A 14,808-nucleotide genomic window follows, 5' to 3' on the forward strand; every position below is an offset into this window, starting at 1 on the left:
AAAAAGCACGCAGTTGTTTCTGTTCAGCTTTTATTGCGGCTCATTCAGGCTTTTATTCTAAGTCGTCTCACATATAGCCTCCCTTACCAGGACTTCACGAAAACAGAACTAAAGGCCCTAGATACGTCGATCGGCATGTCGTACAATTGGTCTCTCGGCCTACCACAGGGAACCTCCACTGTACGCCTGCTGGCCCTCGGGATTCGCTATATAATCATGAGAAATTAAGATTCATTAGTGCCCCAATTGTGCCGAAAAGACGAATCGACGTTTCAGCGTTGATCACTCTTTTGTAGAGAGGCAGACATCCAATCATATAAAGAAAGATAACATTGTATATGAGTCGGTAAAATGCACATTGCATGATCAGCGAGATCATGCCAGAAGCAATGCAAAAGCAACTTCTCCGGAAAGGCAACATGAAAAAAATATAGATAAAGCCGTTCAGAGTTTTCACCGAGGAGACGGCGCGAACATTTCAGAGGAACGCTCGAAGAAAGGTACAGCCAAGACAACGACGAGGCCGCCCCGACTAGATGACGTGGAGGAATTTTCGCCTCCTCTTCACCTTGAATAGGCTCGGGCCCTGCCTGTGACACCTGCCCCTGATACTGACGCACGTCATTAGAGTCATCCTCAAACCATTCAACCTGGAAGACATCGAATGGGAGAACGAGCGCTCAAAATTCAGAACAAGTGTTTTCCATCTTCACTTCCATTGTCAAAGCAATCGAGGCCTTCCTCCCACCTTCCTCCTGACTGATGACGAAGGCCACCTTAACTCTCCTTCATTTTATTTCTCCTCAGCTCGTATAATGACGCTAGTGCCAACTCGTGCAGCATGCCATACTACAATGGAATATGAGAAGTCTTGAACGTCGAATCTCAGACGTCCGACACATTCTGTATAAAAGCTTGCCTGTAATGCGCGTTCCTAGCCCTTAAGTTAAGTACGCAAGCACTTTTCAGTTTCCTTAGAAATAATTGTCTCAGTAAGACACTGTAGTGATGCGTTGAGTGTTGTATGTGTTGTGAACGGTGCATACCGTTTCATTTTTTATCAATCCCATGTCGAGTAGCAGGCTATGCCTGCGGCCATGCAGAGCTCTACAACATTGTTTAAGGAGCCTCCTTTCCTTTCAATTGGCGCACTGATTTTTCTCGTATGAAACAGAAATTAGTTAACAAAATGGGACGAAGAACAATGAATACAATCAGAGGGCAGCAACAAAAAATTTGGCGATATCGCCTTAGGGCGAAGCGTGGACGGTCATAGCCAGGCTTACCCTTGGGCTCGAACTCCTGTAAGGGTGTTCTACCTGTATGCTATTGACATAGCGCGCAAGATAGCTAATGCTCGGTAGAAATAATGGCGCCTTAATAGCAACCGAGGGTCTAAAAATGCCGGCGTGATTAGGAGCGCCGCTGTTGTCAAAGCAAGCGTCACATCTTGATCGTGTACTGGAATAAACTGACGCGAAACCGTCGGCGTAAGGCAGTTGTCAAAGAATGTTTATGCAACGTTCGCTTAACGTGTAATGCGCGTTCTGCCCGGACTAGTTTGCACATTGAGTAGGTCAGCTGAGGCACTAGTGTGACGGTGGTATGCCTGCACACAACGCATATTCTAGGAACGGTAGGTACAACTCTACCGTTGCTCACCACCGAGGGGGCTGAGGGTGGCGTTGACACTGCGTGCACCTCGCTTCGCCGTTATTTTACCCGCAAGTTCTCCGCCGTCTCTGGAGACCGCCTGGCATCCATGCGCCGTCTCCATTTGTATGTCTTAAGAAACCGAACTTGGCAGCTGATATACATCGGAAACTTTTAACTGTGTATCATGCGTGACAGGTACAGTACAGCTCAGGCACAACGGCTACCTTTATATTTAGGGGTCTGCATAACACAACACGTGGCAGAACCAATCTCACGATGAATATAGACTAATGCGCTTAGCATTGAAGGAATGTCGCCACACATCGCGTTGCAAATGCCGAACCATGTATGCATCCTCGCTCCTTTCTCGCGCTTCTTACAGCACAAGCTGCGCCATCTAGCGATGCCGACATAAAGTCAACGCGTGGCGCTGGTTTGATTTTGTCGAGCATTGGATAAATCTAATGCATGGTTTTTATCTTTGTATAGCGCCATATACACCCAGTGTGACATTATTAATTGCCCAAGTTAATATCACAGAGGTTAATTGACGAGGAGAGCATACCGTCTGGCATGTACACAATGACCAAAATTAGTATTAGAGAGGTTCACGGAACAGTACCATAGACAAAGTCTCCCATACTAAGGGCTCGTAATGAATCAAAGAGGTTTGTTGAAGAACGGAGGAGGAGAGGTCGGCCTCGAGAGCGTGTCTCTAAGCTGCTACACCTCAATGGGGAAATAGGAATAGGGAAATACAGGAAAGGGTAGGTGGCACGTGATTATGTTATGGCGCAATGAGCTACTATATACACGTTGCCCAATATGCGCACGCGCACTGTAGATGCAATACACGCTAGAGTAATCTTGTCCATACAAAACTTTATCGTGCAAACACATTTCGCACTGTCTGCACGTCTCACCGGTTCTAGAGGCGAACGTCTAAACCAGTCTCACGTAGAAAGTGCAACAGTGACTTTATGGCACGTTGAGCACAGTCAACTCCTCTCCACGTGCCCAAATTTTTTTCTTCCGAAAAGGGGTGGGAATCCAAGCAGTTAACAATAGACAAGTGCTCTTCTTTCAGCTGCGCATTGAGAGTACACCCAAAGTATGTGAGCTATTGTCTCGGGATTGTGACAGACGCTACAGATAGGGTCCCGTGCTTCTCAAATCTGCTAAAGGTATCGGTGAGTGTACGCCACACCCAACCGTAATCGACGGATGACTGTTTCCTGGCCTCTCCCCAACCGAAGCGGAAGCCGGAATCGTAAACCAGCGTCAAGTCTATGGAGCCGCTCTTGCTGATGTTCGGTGTAGCCCCATTGTCGCGCCATAGAAGTTTTGATGAAGATATGGAGGAGCGCGATGGTGTCATACGTGGAAAAATGAATTTTTATAATGTTTCCGTGTGGTGCGCCGTTTTTTGCGTCTACGTCAACCTGTTCAATTCCAGCTGTTCCACAATGCTAGGAATCCACTGCAGCACAAGTATATGCCCGGATTGAGACGCCTCAGCGAGCGGATACATATCATAAACCGGAGGACTACATGCGATTCTGTGGTTCATATAATTTAGGATGACTTGCAGAGCTGGTTTTGAGTCACAGAATAATGTCCGGTTCTGGAGGCTTTGTTGCAGTATGCAGAGAATTGCTTCTTGAACTCCGGTCAACTCAGCTGTTATAGACCATGGTCTGTGTGCTATCTATCTTGAACCGTTTTGCGGTCCCCGTTCCAGGTACCATATAAGCCGCCGCGAAAAACGTCTACAAAAACATCTGCAAAAACATGTTCGGAATATCCATACAAGTAAGCAATGTAGGACAACGCGAAATCCTTGAGCCCAGCAAGTGGCATTTTCGACTTCCTCGTTATTCCGGGGATTAAGTCTCACCGTTGGCTTTGTCATCGCCCAAAGTGTGCCTTCTGGCATGTCATGCGGTTTGAAGTCAGATGGCAATAAATCTTGCTGCGGCAGCACGGCTTCTGAGTAGGCGGCAACAGGCGGTATGCTTGTGACATTCATCAGTGGATTATTCCTGTGTCTAGTCAGTAGCCTTGGATGCCCTCACAATGGCTCATGTTGCAAATAAACTCGAGCTGGGCACGCGCGTGCCTCTACAGTAGTGCTTCAAGTAGACGCACATCGTGGTAGTACTAGGCGAATTCTCAGTGCGCGAGCCTGGGCCCTTTCAAGTGCGCGTACAGCAGTTGTACTAACCTGAGAAAGTACAGGCGCACTGTAGTGGAGGTAGCCAACAAAATGTGCCTGATAGAGCTACGGAAGAGCTGATTTGGATGGCCCCCACGATTTTCCAGACATATGTCGAATTATTTGAGTAAAGCTGTTCATATTTTTTCTTAATCCAGAGATGTGCTTCGACCAAGATACGTAACGGTCCATGATGATTCAGATAAACTTGTATTGGTTTACCGAAGGTATAACCTTCCCATCAATCATAACGGGATAGCAGGTCATTGACCTACGTGTAAATCATATGGTTACGCTTTTTGTCGGTGAGAGCTGCAGTCCACGGCTGTTTAGGTATCTGGACGTCATTGACAGCGCACGTAGCACCTTCGTTTGCACTTGCAAGCGCGTTTAGCTCGCGGTCCATATACAGATGTCATCTGCGCACACAGGGACCGAGACTGTTCCTGCGAGTTGTTTGACGAGTTCAACGAGAACGGCATTAAATGAAGTTGGACTCAGTACCCATCCTTGAGGAACCCCACGATGCACGGCATGGTTCCTTGTTTCACCGTTTAGAGCAGTCATGATAATCGTTCCCTCTTGAAGGTAGTCGGCGATCCATTGGTGCATACGGCCACCGATGCCATATTCTTCAAGTGTATTTAAAGTTGCATTATGTAGAACGTTGTCAAAAGCACCCTTGATATTGAGAAAAACAGCAGCCGTCAATCAACGGCGATGTTTCTGATGTACAACATTTGTTACTCGGTGAATAACGCTGTCGATTAAAGACCTACCTTTTCGAAAACCTCTCATCGCGTGTGTATATATATTACACTTCTCCAAAAATCGCTCCAGGAGCGCCACGTCCATGCGTTCCATGGTTCTACCTATGCAACTGGCAAGCGCCACAGGTCTGTAGGAAAGGATAGCATGGGGTGCATTGCGTGGTTTCAATAATTCCACAATCTTGCTTGTCTTCCAGTGTGCAGGCAAAGTTTCCGAACACCGAGAGAGATTGTATATAGCCAGAAGCTCTCGAGGACCTTGATGGCACAAGGTAGAATAGGTAATGCCATCAGGCCCAGATGCACTAGAGCATCTCTTACAGCTTGATTGGGAGGTGCAGAAGCTCGTCCATTATTGGAGGAACTCACCTGAGTAGTGAAGGTACCACTGTTGTAGGTCAGGTCCGGAGAGGGGCATGCAAAAATCTTCCAAGATTTCCTTCTCACTGCGCGTCTGTATGATAGCCAAAGCTCGGAAGGGACGTAGTTGTTGTCGAGAAGATGGTAGGGCCCTTCAAGTCAGAGCCAGCAGACCTCAACTCATCGTGATCACAACCACAGCGGGGGCATGTATTCTTGTTTACGCACACAGAACTTACGTGCCCGATTTTCTGGTATTTGCGGCGCTGTAATGGCCTAGGGAAATATGGACGGACAGGATGCTTCACATTAACCCACTTTTACGTCTGTTGGTAGGCTGCCTCTCTTAAAAAAAAACTTTATGCACCTCCACCGTCCAGAACGGTGTATGTATGTGATATAAACAGTTGAGGAGATTAGCGTTGGTAGATCACCATTATCAATATCTCTGTTCACATCGTAGATCGCACCGGCTCTGGCGCTCACTCCCTCTACGATGAATGAGCGAACAACTATATTTCCAGGCTGAGATAAACCTTTCAAGGTGACCAGAATGGTTCGTGTAGTCACATCAACAGTAAGTATGTTTGTTGTGGGATAAATTCGGACCTCTCTGATTTGGCCTGAAGCCAGCCTCTCGCGATAGGCAGTGAGAGCTTGCCTATGAGGGAATTGAGATTGTCCGTATTAGCGACGCGCATGTAGGGGATTGTGCACGCTTGCTCTGAGGGAGGCCTACTGCAGTTCAGCTCACTAAAGCTTGAAGTCCTACGAAGTTTCCTCTTCAACTGGCAATTTGTGGCCTCGGTATACCAGCCGTCACATTACATGTCGTCGATGTCAAAGCAGCTCGATGACCTTAGCAGAGTCACGTTCAGGTGGTCGGGTGCAGCAGACCGACTCGCAGCTTGGAGGCCAGCCTCCAACCTTGGTGGCAGAGTGGGCGAACGTCCGCCATTGGTTACGATACCATACCCGCCACGGGTACGTCGGTACGAACAAGGTAACTGAAAAACCACAGCGAAACAGGAATAACAGCTGATCCAGAACACGTCTTCTTCGTCCTCTGGTCGTAATAGGAATAGAACTGAAGCCATCTAGCGACTCTCTGCATTACCACCGCAGATAAACGGCATTTATGGCGCGCATAGTGCTGGGCTCCTGCCTCACGTTTTGCTCTGCACACGATGTGCCATCTAGCGCCGCCACCGCGAAGGGCCTGCTTGCACTGACACGATTGTTTGAATATATGTAATGCTCGTTTAATTGCGTCCAGCACCAGAGATTCCCTCCACTGTCGGGTACTCAAGAGCCACGCATACACAGTGGCATATAGTTGGTGAACCCAGGTTAGCGTCGATGAGTTGGTGGAAGACGGGAACAAACGTAGTGGCACAACAGTGTCGCATATCCAGTGACCCGAGTAGGCGTCTGAGAGATTTATTAAACAGTGGCCCATACCCGTTGATACAAATTGGTCCGGTCGTTGGTTTCGAACAGTGTTTTGTCAAAACAGCTGCCCGATAGTTAACTGAACCATGACCTCCTCAGTGACACAAGTTCGCATTAAAATGATTACAGACCCATTCCGGCAGGGTGATGGACAGACAAAGGGTGCCTTATAGCTTCACGGGGTTTTCAAAGAATGCGGTTCGCAATTAAATATTGTTACAATCGAACACAGGAATCGGCTTGCAGCTTCTCAGTGCATTCGAAGTAATACCTGTGGAGCCCTTTACAACACCACATATGCCGAATTCCTTTCAAAAGCGAACCCTTAAATCTGAGAGTAGATTTTAAGCAGAAAGTTTATGAAGGCAGAGTTGAATCCGTGTGCAATTTGGTGAAAATTGTTTTCGAATTATTTGGGCATTCTGTTGTGCACACAAATAAGTGGGACCGGGTGAGATTTATGGCAATGATGGCTTGCTTTCATGGCGATGGTATGATGATGATGATGATGACGAAATACTTTATTTATCTCTCTTCAAAGAGAAGGATGAAGATTCCGCTCAAAAGTGTGCAAGTACAGATAATGTTCCCACATTGATAGGAATTTAAATTTTCACTTCTGAACTTAAGTTTCCGAACTTTCTATCAAATGATTGTATGAATATGAGAGAAAGGAAGAAAGAGAGAGCTCGCCCTTGTCTATATTTTTGTCGCGCCAGCTACAAAGAGGAAAAAACGTCGCGAGAAAAAAAAATGTGGTTTTAAGGTGCGTATATACAAGAGTTCATCACTTGTGGTGGTTATAATCCTCATTAGAGTTAATAATTTCACCTTAATTGATCTTGACTAGGCTAAATTATTTAGGACAATGTAACTGTAATTAGATTCGCAATTATTACTTAGCCAGAAATATTCGTAATTTACGTTGAGTAACTTGATGGTAATTCATCTCAATGAGGCTTCCTTACCCTTCATTAGTATTAAGCAGTCTTATTTAGGCCTAATTCATTTTTTCGTGATTAATCCGAATTACAAATATGTCATGTTATGTCCTTTAGCGAATCATGATTAGGTTGATGCAATCTGTGTTCACCGCTCAACATTAGGCTCAATTATTCTTAATTACATTTAGCACCTAATCTTGACTACCGTAAATAGTTTTACCGTGTTATGTCTCATTAGCGAAATTATTTATTCTAAATTTATCATCATTCGCGCACAGGTAAATATAAGACATTAGGAGTGATCACGAAATTATTCTTCTCAACTAGGGTTTCCTAGCCTTCAATTGTCATAAGGAGTTACTTTCGTTTACCTAATTTCATCCTCAATATTGTTATGATTCCTTATTTAACCCTAATTACTCTTAATACTCTTTCAATACTCACCCTGTATGGCCATAATCGTAAATCTCAGTAGTCATGCATAGTCACAAGGCATTGTCATAAGCATCCCCATAGGACACCATGAATACGTCAATACGTCAATAAGTCACCCTGAAATTTACAACGCATTAGAATGCCTGATGAACTGTTCTGATGGCAGCAGTCCAGGTGGACACCGAGCATCTTTCGTAGCTCACGCGAAGCAAGCCTCGTCGTCATCACGTCTACAATACCGACGACGCTTCAAGCCCCCCGACATATTGGAAAGCTTTAGAATCACTGCATGGTGCTTGAACGAGCGAACGTCTCTGAACTTTATGTAAGTGCGAGAGTCCTGACTGCGTTTGCGTTGATCTTAACGTACATTGGAACTTCCCAGGTGCTGCAGATCGGATGGAGTGTTATTCAACGAAAAGTCATCTTAATTTGATCCTTCTAGCGAAAATTTTGTTTGTAAAACAAATACAAAGGGGCCATTTGTCGTACCTTCCCTCTCATTCTCATCTTATATGTCATATAAAAAACAAGAAAGTCGAAATGGGAACGCTTTACAAATAGCAACAGATAAGAAAGATAAACGGTGGCTAGCTACAGCAGCGTAATGAACATGAAACATAGAATGTGACAGTCCAGGTTGTTAAAAATAAAATGATCACTAAAAATAAAAGGTCACTAGCTTGCAGTTTGCAAGCTAGTGACTTAAGACTGACACATCAAAACTCATCCGGCTAAAGAACCGGCTGACTTTCGCTACATTACTTGGCTTCATCCAAAGAAGGCCGCAGATGCAAACATGTCTGGGCCAAAAAAGTTCACACACACAATGAGACCTGCTTCGAGGAACTTATGCTACGGAAGGCAAAGAGTCATCAATTTGGAGGTGAAGGACAAAATAGTTACACCTATTGTCGTGACAGCGGTGTTTGCGAAAACCGGCTTGCAAGGGCTTTTTAAAAATGTCACTCTTAAATTATCTAATACTAGCCTATACGTTCGCCGCTGTTCGAACACTTCGCGTACTTCACAGGAGGCGGAGCCGTGACCGTTGTGTTCACGTATTTTATTTGTGCCGCACTGGTCGATAGAATTACAGCTCATTTATCCCTTCTGCATCATAGCCTCCATACCATGTGAGACAGCCTTGGACACACCTTGTTGAACTGCCCAGACAACAAGTTTCTGAATGATGTTCGCCAGGAAATACTCTTCACTTTCAGGATCAAGGTTTGCCTCCAGAGTTGTGAGAGCCTTCAACGATTCCACGACTGATTCCTCTTCCTCGGTGGTCAGTGGGGATTGGTTGCCCAGGAGGAGCTTCTCAATGACTTCGTAGCTTTTCTTGAGTGCTGGAAGGTTGTGCGCTGCGGAAATCAAGACGAAAAATATGAGCGTTTCGCTAGAAGTATTGCATTTTATGATGAAATGTTATATTTACGCGATATAAGTGCCGTAATTTTGGGCTATTAGAACATATACACCAAAATAAAATTCTCTCCTGCCTCACATGCCTGACAATCTGTAGAACACGCAGAATTGTGAACGACACCGACAGCCAAAAGCCTATTTGTAAATATTTCTTGTTTGGCATAAGGAATAAATGTATTTTTTTTAACTGCTTCTTCTTGGCTTGTATGTGAATCTGATAAGAAGGCTAGTTCAAAAAACAAAATCGAAAACAGACATTACACATAAGGCAACTATAAATGTGATCAAGCTAAAGCGTTAAGGATGGACTTTGTGCCAAGCGAACCTACTTGGGGCACAGGCAGTTTTTAGAGATCTCACTTATGCGATTGTTTATGCCCAATGACTCTTCAGCCTGAGGCCTGTGTTTCATTTTCCGCAGTTTCTGAAATCAAGAGCTTGGTCGTTTCTGAAATATATATTTGATCGAGCGTTATGGAAAGACATCATTATGAGCCTCAGGAGGTCGTCTTTGCTCTAGAGTTCTTAGCTCTAGAGCTAGAGTATAGGAAACCCGTTTCATAAAACAAGCCCATACATCCTACATGCATCAGCTCCCCTAGCTGCTGGTTATAATTTGAAAGATCGTGTCCGTGGCCAAGCGCACCTTTAGCGTATTAGTTCTAATCTGCAGCTACTGAGAAGGCCTCCAGTTCTCGCGAGCGTTAAATGTGAGTATAAATATCATTAAATGTTAACGAATCCTATGCTTTTGCGTGACAATTAAAACCACGATCTGATTATGAAGCATGACGTTGTTGAGGGCTTCGGATTGTTTTCCACCACGGGGTCTTCGTTAACGTGCGTCCAAAGTATCGGTCCCGAGCATTTTTGTGAGTTCCTGCCCTATCGGAATGCGGCCTCAAGGTCGACAGCGTGACGCCGTATCGGTGGGGCCACCACTGCCCGAAAACATGAAAAGAAGCGCATATTGGCGCATATCGGCAGCTAAGGCAGAGGCAAGACCACTGTTTTACGCAGCGCAGTTTTCAGCCATTAGAGGGCTTTTCAATATGTTCGAGCAGTAGAATCAGATTAGGGCACTACGCTCATAAAAAACATAGCAACCTTACAGGTGTGTATAGACTGCCTAATGAGCTACCACGTGTACTGCAATATTGACGGTAAAGATTCGATAATTGATGACAAAATGAAGTGTTTTCGGTGACTTTTTGTTGCAAGGAAAATTGAAGAAGGCTTCGACTGACTACACGACAATGGCAATCACTGTCAAACTCTCGCTGCCTATGTTTCGTTGCAAACCAGCTTATCATAAGCCTGGGACATTTTTCCACTACATGTCTTCCTATTGCAGGCGTAATTCCCGCTTGCATTCGCGTGCCAGAATTTTTATAGCCTTCGTTGTGAAAACGTTTGTCAAGGGAGAAGCGTGCGCTCCTATGGGCGTTAAAATTTCAAAATTAATTTTCTTGCCGACAATCACGTCTAGAAACTATCAAACCAGAGCACAGTACGAACTTTCCTTCTCAAACTCGTGCTTTCTCCCTCTGCAGTAGGAGTCCTGCTTCCTGCCACAGAATTGTGATCATGCGCGTTGACAACTCTACGTCACATGCAGTACTTCCAATGTCCGACTACGTCACGTCACTTCAGTACCTTATCTAATGAAGAACGTATTAAGACGCTACTGCAAGTGCACCACATGTAAAAAAAAGTTACAGGGATAAAACAATGCAGGCGAAAATCGAGGTCTATACATGATTCCGTCCTCCGCCTCTGGCAGTCTGAACCACTCAGGAAAATTCGCTCACAAACGCTACGGGAAGTGACGAAATGAAGTGTTTCTGTTGGAAGTGAGGCCCGCTTTCTTCCAGCTTATCGTTATGACATTTCAATTTGTTCTGTCTGCTCTAATAATGAGCTATTACGAAATCCTCGCGACCTAAAGTGCTCCCTATAGACGGCGATTTGCAACCTTCTTTCTATATTGCAAACTTCTAAGGGGGCTTGTTTGGATCCTTTAAAGCTTCCGATATCTTTTCGTTAGAGTTGTCCTGAGTGTGTAGCATCCAAAAAATGAACAACAAATAAAAGTTTCTGAAAGGTAACAGACAAGTTTTGAAAACGCCTTTTTTTTAGTCCATTTAGCATAAGTGTTTCACGCGCGCAGAAAACAGCGTAGTTATAGGCGTTTAAACGTAGGAAAACGCCATTTATTGAATTGCTTACATTTCAGCGCAGCCAGGCTTTTGGTCGCATCTGCGGGGCTTTTGACATGGAAAGAGAGAGCATACGATTAGCTTACGTTCCTGCTCGCTGACCTACAGAAGAAAGAAGCAGAAAGTGAACTTTACTTACATTGTGGCTGCATCTGGAAGGCATAAGTGGCAGGAAGAGAACGAAATATAGAAAAATGTTATGTAAATCATTGTGCAAAAAAATTTACAGAAGCAAGGACTTATGCGCGCGAAGGCTACTTTATAGCCTTGCTTCACAACGAAAGCAAGCTTATTTTTTGTGAGCGGTTGCCACGAAAGCATACAAAGACTGAGTATTTCAGTACAAGCGTCACACTTGTCGCCCCTTATTCGCGATAGAAAAATAAGAGCTCTAAAAATAATGCATACAAAAAATTCCCAGTATTCGTGGCACAGCTTAACGAAGTGTTACGTTCTCTATTTCCCCTTTTTTGTGTAAATTTATTTGACTTTTGTGAGTATTGTGCGTATTTCCGTAATTGTGCAATGAAAAATGACAAATAAATAGATCTGTTACATCGTTCCTTCACTACCTTTAGTCATGACTGCAGCTTTCATAAAGTAGAAAACGGTGAAATGCTGCGATGCGATTTAAACAGCTTTATACAAAGACAGACAGGCATGCTACATGGAATATATGGGAATGGACATTACGTCTGACCCTATGTGACACTTCCAATCATCAGCTCTGCGAGCATTTAGAGCCAGTCTCTGAGAACCATTCCCTTCCTTGTAAGCATCTGTATATTTATTGGGAATTAAAATTGGTTAGGTGGGGCGTGTCAGATTTAGTTGCCAACACTTAGTAGTGCACAATATCTTAACTGGGCAGTGCAAGGAAACAAAATAAATTCAGTTCCCTCATGGTATGCATGACATATGTATATTTCGTGCTACCGTATTCGAAAAATAATCAAGCGTAAGAGCCCTATGATGATGATGCGCTGCAGTGAGCCCCAGCCTTGCGAAGGCATGTCATTATGTGCTCTGTCTGGGCGCCTGTTGGGAACGTGCGTACGTGTGAACAAGCGACCCAATTGTGGTGTGAGCATTTCACCAATCGCTATCGCGGCGGAGAGAGATAAACAAGGCTGCAAGACGAAGCGCAGATAGGATGCCTCCACTGCAACAAGTCCTACCTTTCAGCGGTCATTAAGCACTAAGCTACTCCAACTCAAGCGACTTCAATAGCCTATGGCAAGGAGCTCGATCACATCTTCGGCTAGTATACTTATCAAGGATGCTAGTCTTATAAGCGAAGTACTGATAGTTAAGATTCTGCTGGGGAGCAGTTGGAATAGTACGCTCCAGTTGAGGCAGCTACGCTGTTCACTGCATGAGTTGCCACACTAGACTCCATCAACCTCTCCCACCAATCCATATTGCGACTTTTGCACAGGAAGGCCGCATGCCGCCATTTTTCTGTAAGTAATGAAGCCTACAAGAGCTGAACTGTGCAGCACAAAATAGTAAACAGTTTCCCCTGATTCCTGGATTTCATAACGGAATCTGTAGATACAGCTTCCGCGAGGCATGCTCTTGCATCGTAAGTTTGCTGATGAAAATGCAACGTCGCCGTGAATTTTTTTGACTAGAAAGAACGCATACTGAGCCAAATTGAGCGTAACCACACATCTGGTTACAGCTTTAGGAGTCTGCAGGCACATTCATCAAGACGATGTGGCATGTATGGTACCTGGTATGCGCTTGCAGATATTTAACAGCAAATGTTTACAATAGTTCTTCTGTTTATTTCATCTGCTAGTATATAGTAAAGAAAACGTTATATTTCCGTTTAAGGATACAATTATATTTCACTTACAGGCAGATGTCGAGAGCGCCAGAAGAACTATTAGCAGAGCTGGCTTCATGTTGTCAGATCTGGAAAAGTATGAAGGTAGTGGGGAAATCAAAATTTGCAAAGTGAAATGCAAGCTGCTGTTTTATTGCTTTTAAATGTTTTTTTTAATAATAACAATACTCATACGCTGGGTCGCGCATCAAAAACACAGACGAAGAGAAGGAACAGACGACATGACCATATGAAACTGTACCTAATAAAAGGTACCAGTTTGTCCAGGTTTCAGTTATTCATTTAAAAACAACAATTGTTACCAGGAGCATTAGAACCGCAAACAAATAAACGTAAATCAACATCAATGTCTACAATTTATTTCCATTATAAACATTACGTACTTGGCTAAGCTAAAAGATCAAGAATGAGAGGAGCCGCATTACTTTAAGAATTCGCTGTGGTTATACGGTATATGCGTGACTTCTTACAAAGCAGCTGATACGAGGCTTCCGCAAAATCACCTTAAAGCTAAATGTTGGTTTTAACTATGGGTCTTACCTGCACAGATCAGTGGATGAGCAATTAGAAGTACTAGCCTTTGGGTTGGTGATTCTTTTATAGCTGGCTTCGAGCTTACGAAGAGCAGCTGATAATAATACACGTGAATGTACTTCAGATTCCCAGTCTGTGAAAGATATCTTAACCATGCGGCAACAATCGGGGTGCTTATCGCTGAGCTATTGTTTCAAGTTGCAAAATAACGCGTTTATCTACTTTAATAGGCATGGTGCCGTTGAGCAAATTTGTTCGCCTCTTCAGCATACAACTGCTTTGACATGGGGGAACAATTGCTTTATGAAATGATGGCTATTGAAGAACCAACTGCGTACCATTTTTTAAAGGAGTGCACGACAAACGATTTGCGAGAATTGTCAGGAATTGTAACTTTCTTAAAGTCGTAAATAATACACGTTGCAGTGCATTAAATATAAGGCCCAGTGGTGAAGACTAGACTAAGCACAAGAACTAGAAAAAACATCAGTTTCTTCATGCAATTAAAGATGCTTTTCTGAAAGATACTGAAAAGAGTACCATGTATGCATGTTCGTCGGCACTAATGGTGGTACACACATGTTTCCTTAAAATACTGACCTTAAAAAAGAAATTTTTATGGTTACAGTCATGCCGTATGCCACTGTTATTTCTCTACTTAACAGTTACCAGCAGTTTACAGGACGTTATTTCATCAGTGCACGGTATACTATAATAATAGCAAATTAAATATAGCAGAGCTATTATGGCTTGTTTAATAACAGGCAAATGTTTAAAACTGTCTTTCTGAGAAAAACCTTTCTGAAATTTTGACTTCCTGTAATACAGTGCACACAGTAACCCAGTGCCCATTTATTGCTTTGACACAACCCCAGTATGTAGCAAACATTCAGATAACGATACAATTTTATTCAATCTAGAGATCCGAAAAAAACAATAA

The 14,808-nt window shown here is 43.9% G+C and overlaps 2 long non-coding RNA genes across 2 annotated transcripts; both read right to left on the bottom strand.

Annotated features, from left to right (window-relative positions):
* Positions 1-8,881: 8,881 nt before the first annotated feature.
* LOC126540491 (uncharacterized) lies at positions 8,882-11,613 on the bottom strand. The gene is made up of 2 exons (XR_007601549.3): positions 11,493-11,613; positions 8,882-9,199 (listed from the first exon to the last, which is right to left on the bottom strand). It is a non-coding gene; the product is annotated as an uncharacterized lncRNA (long non-coding RNA).
* An 8-nt stretch (positions 11,614-11,621) lies between these two features.
* Positions 11,622-14,004, bottom strand: LOC140216174 (uncharacterized). The gene is made up of 3 exons (XR_011892865.1): positions 13,875-14,004; positions 13,344-13,402; positions 11,622-11,634 (listed from the first exon to the last, which is right to left on the bottom strand). It is a non-coding gene; the product is annotated as an uncharacterized lncRNA (long non-coding RNA).
* Between the last annotated feature and the right edge of the window lie 804 nt (positions 14,005-14,808).

The sequence above is a fragment of the Dermacentor andersoni genome, chromosome 2, assembly GCF_023375885.2.
Source record: "Dermacentor andersoni chromosome 2, qqDerAnde1_hic_scaffold, whole genome shotgun sequence".
Taxonomy (NCBI): domain Eukaryota; kingdom Metazoa; phylum Arthropoda; class Arachnida; order Ixodida; family Ixodidae; genus Dermacentor; species Dermacentor andersoni.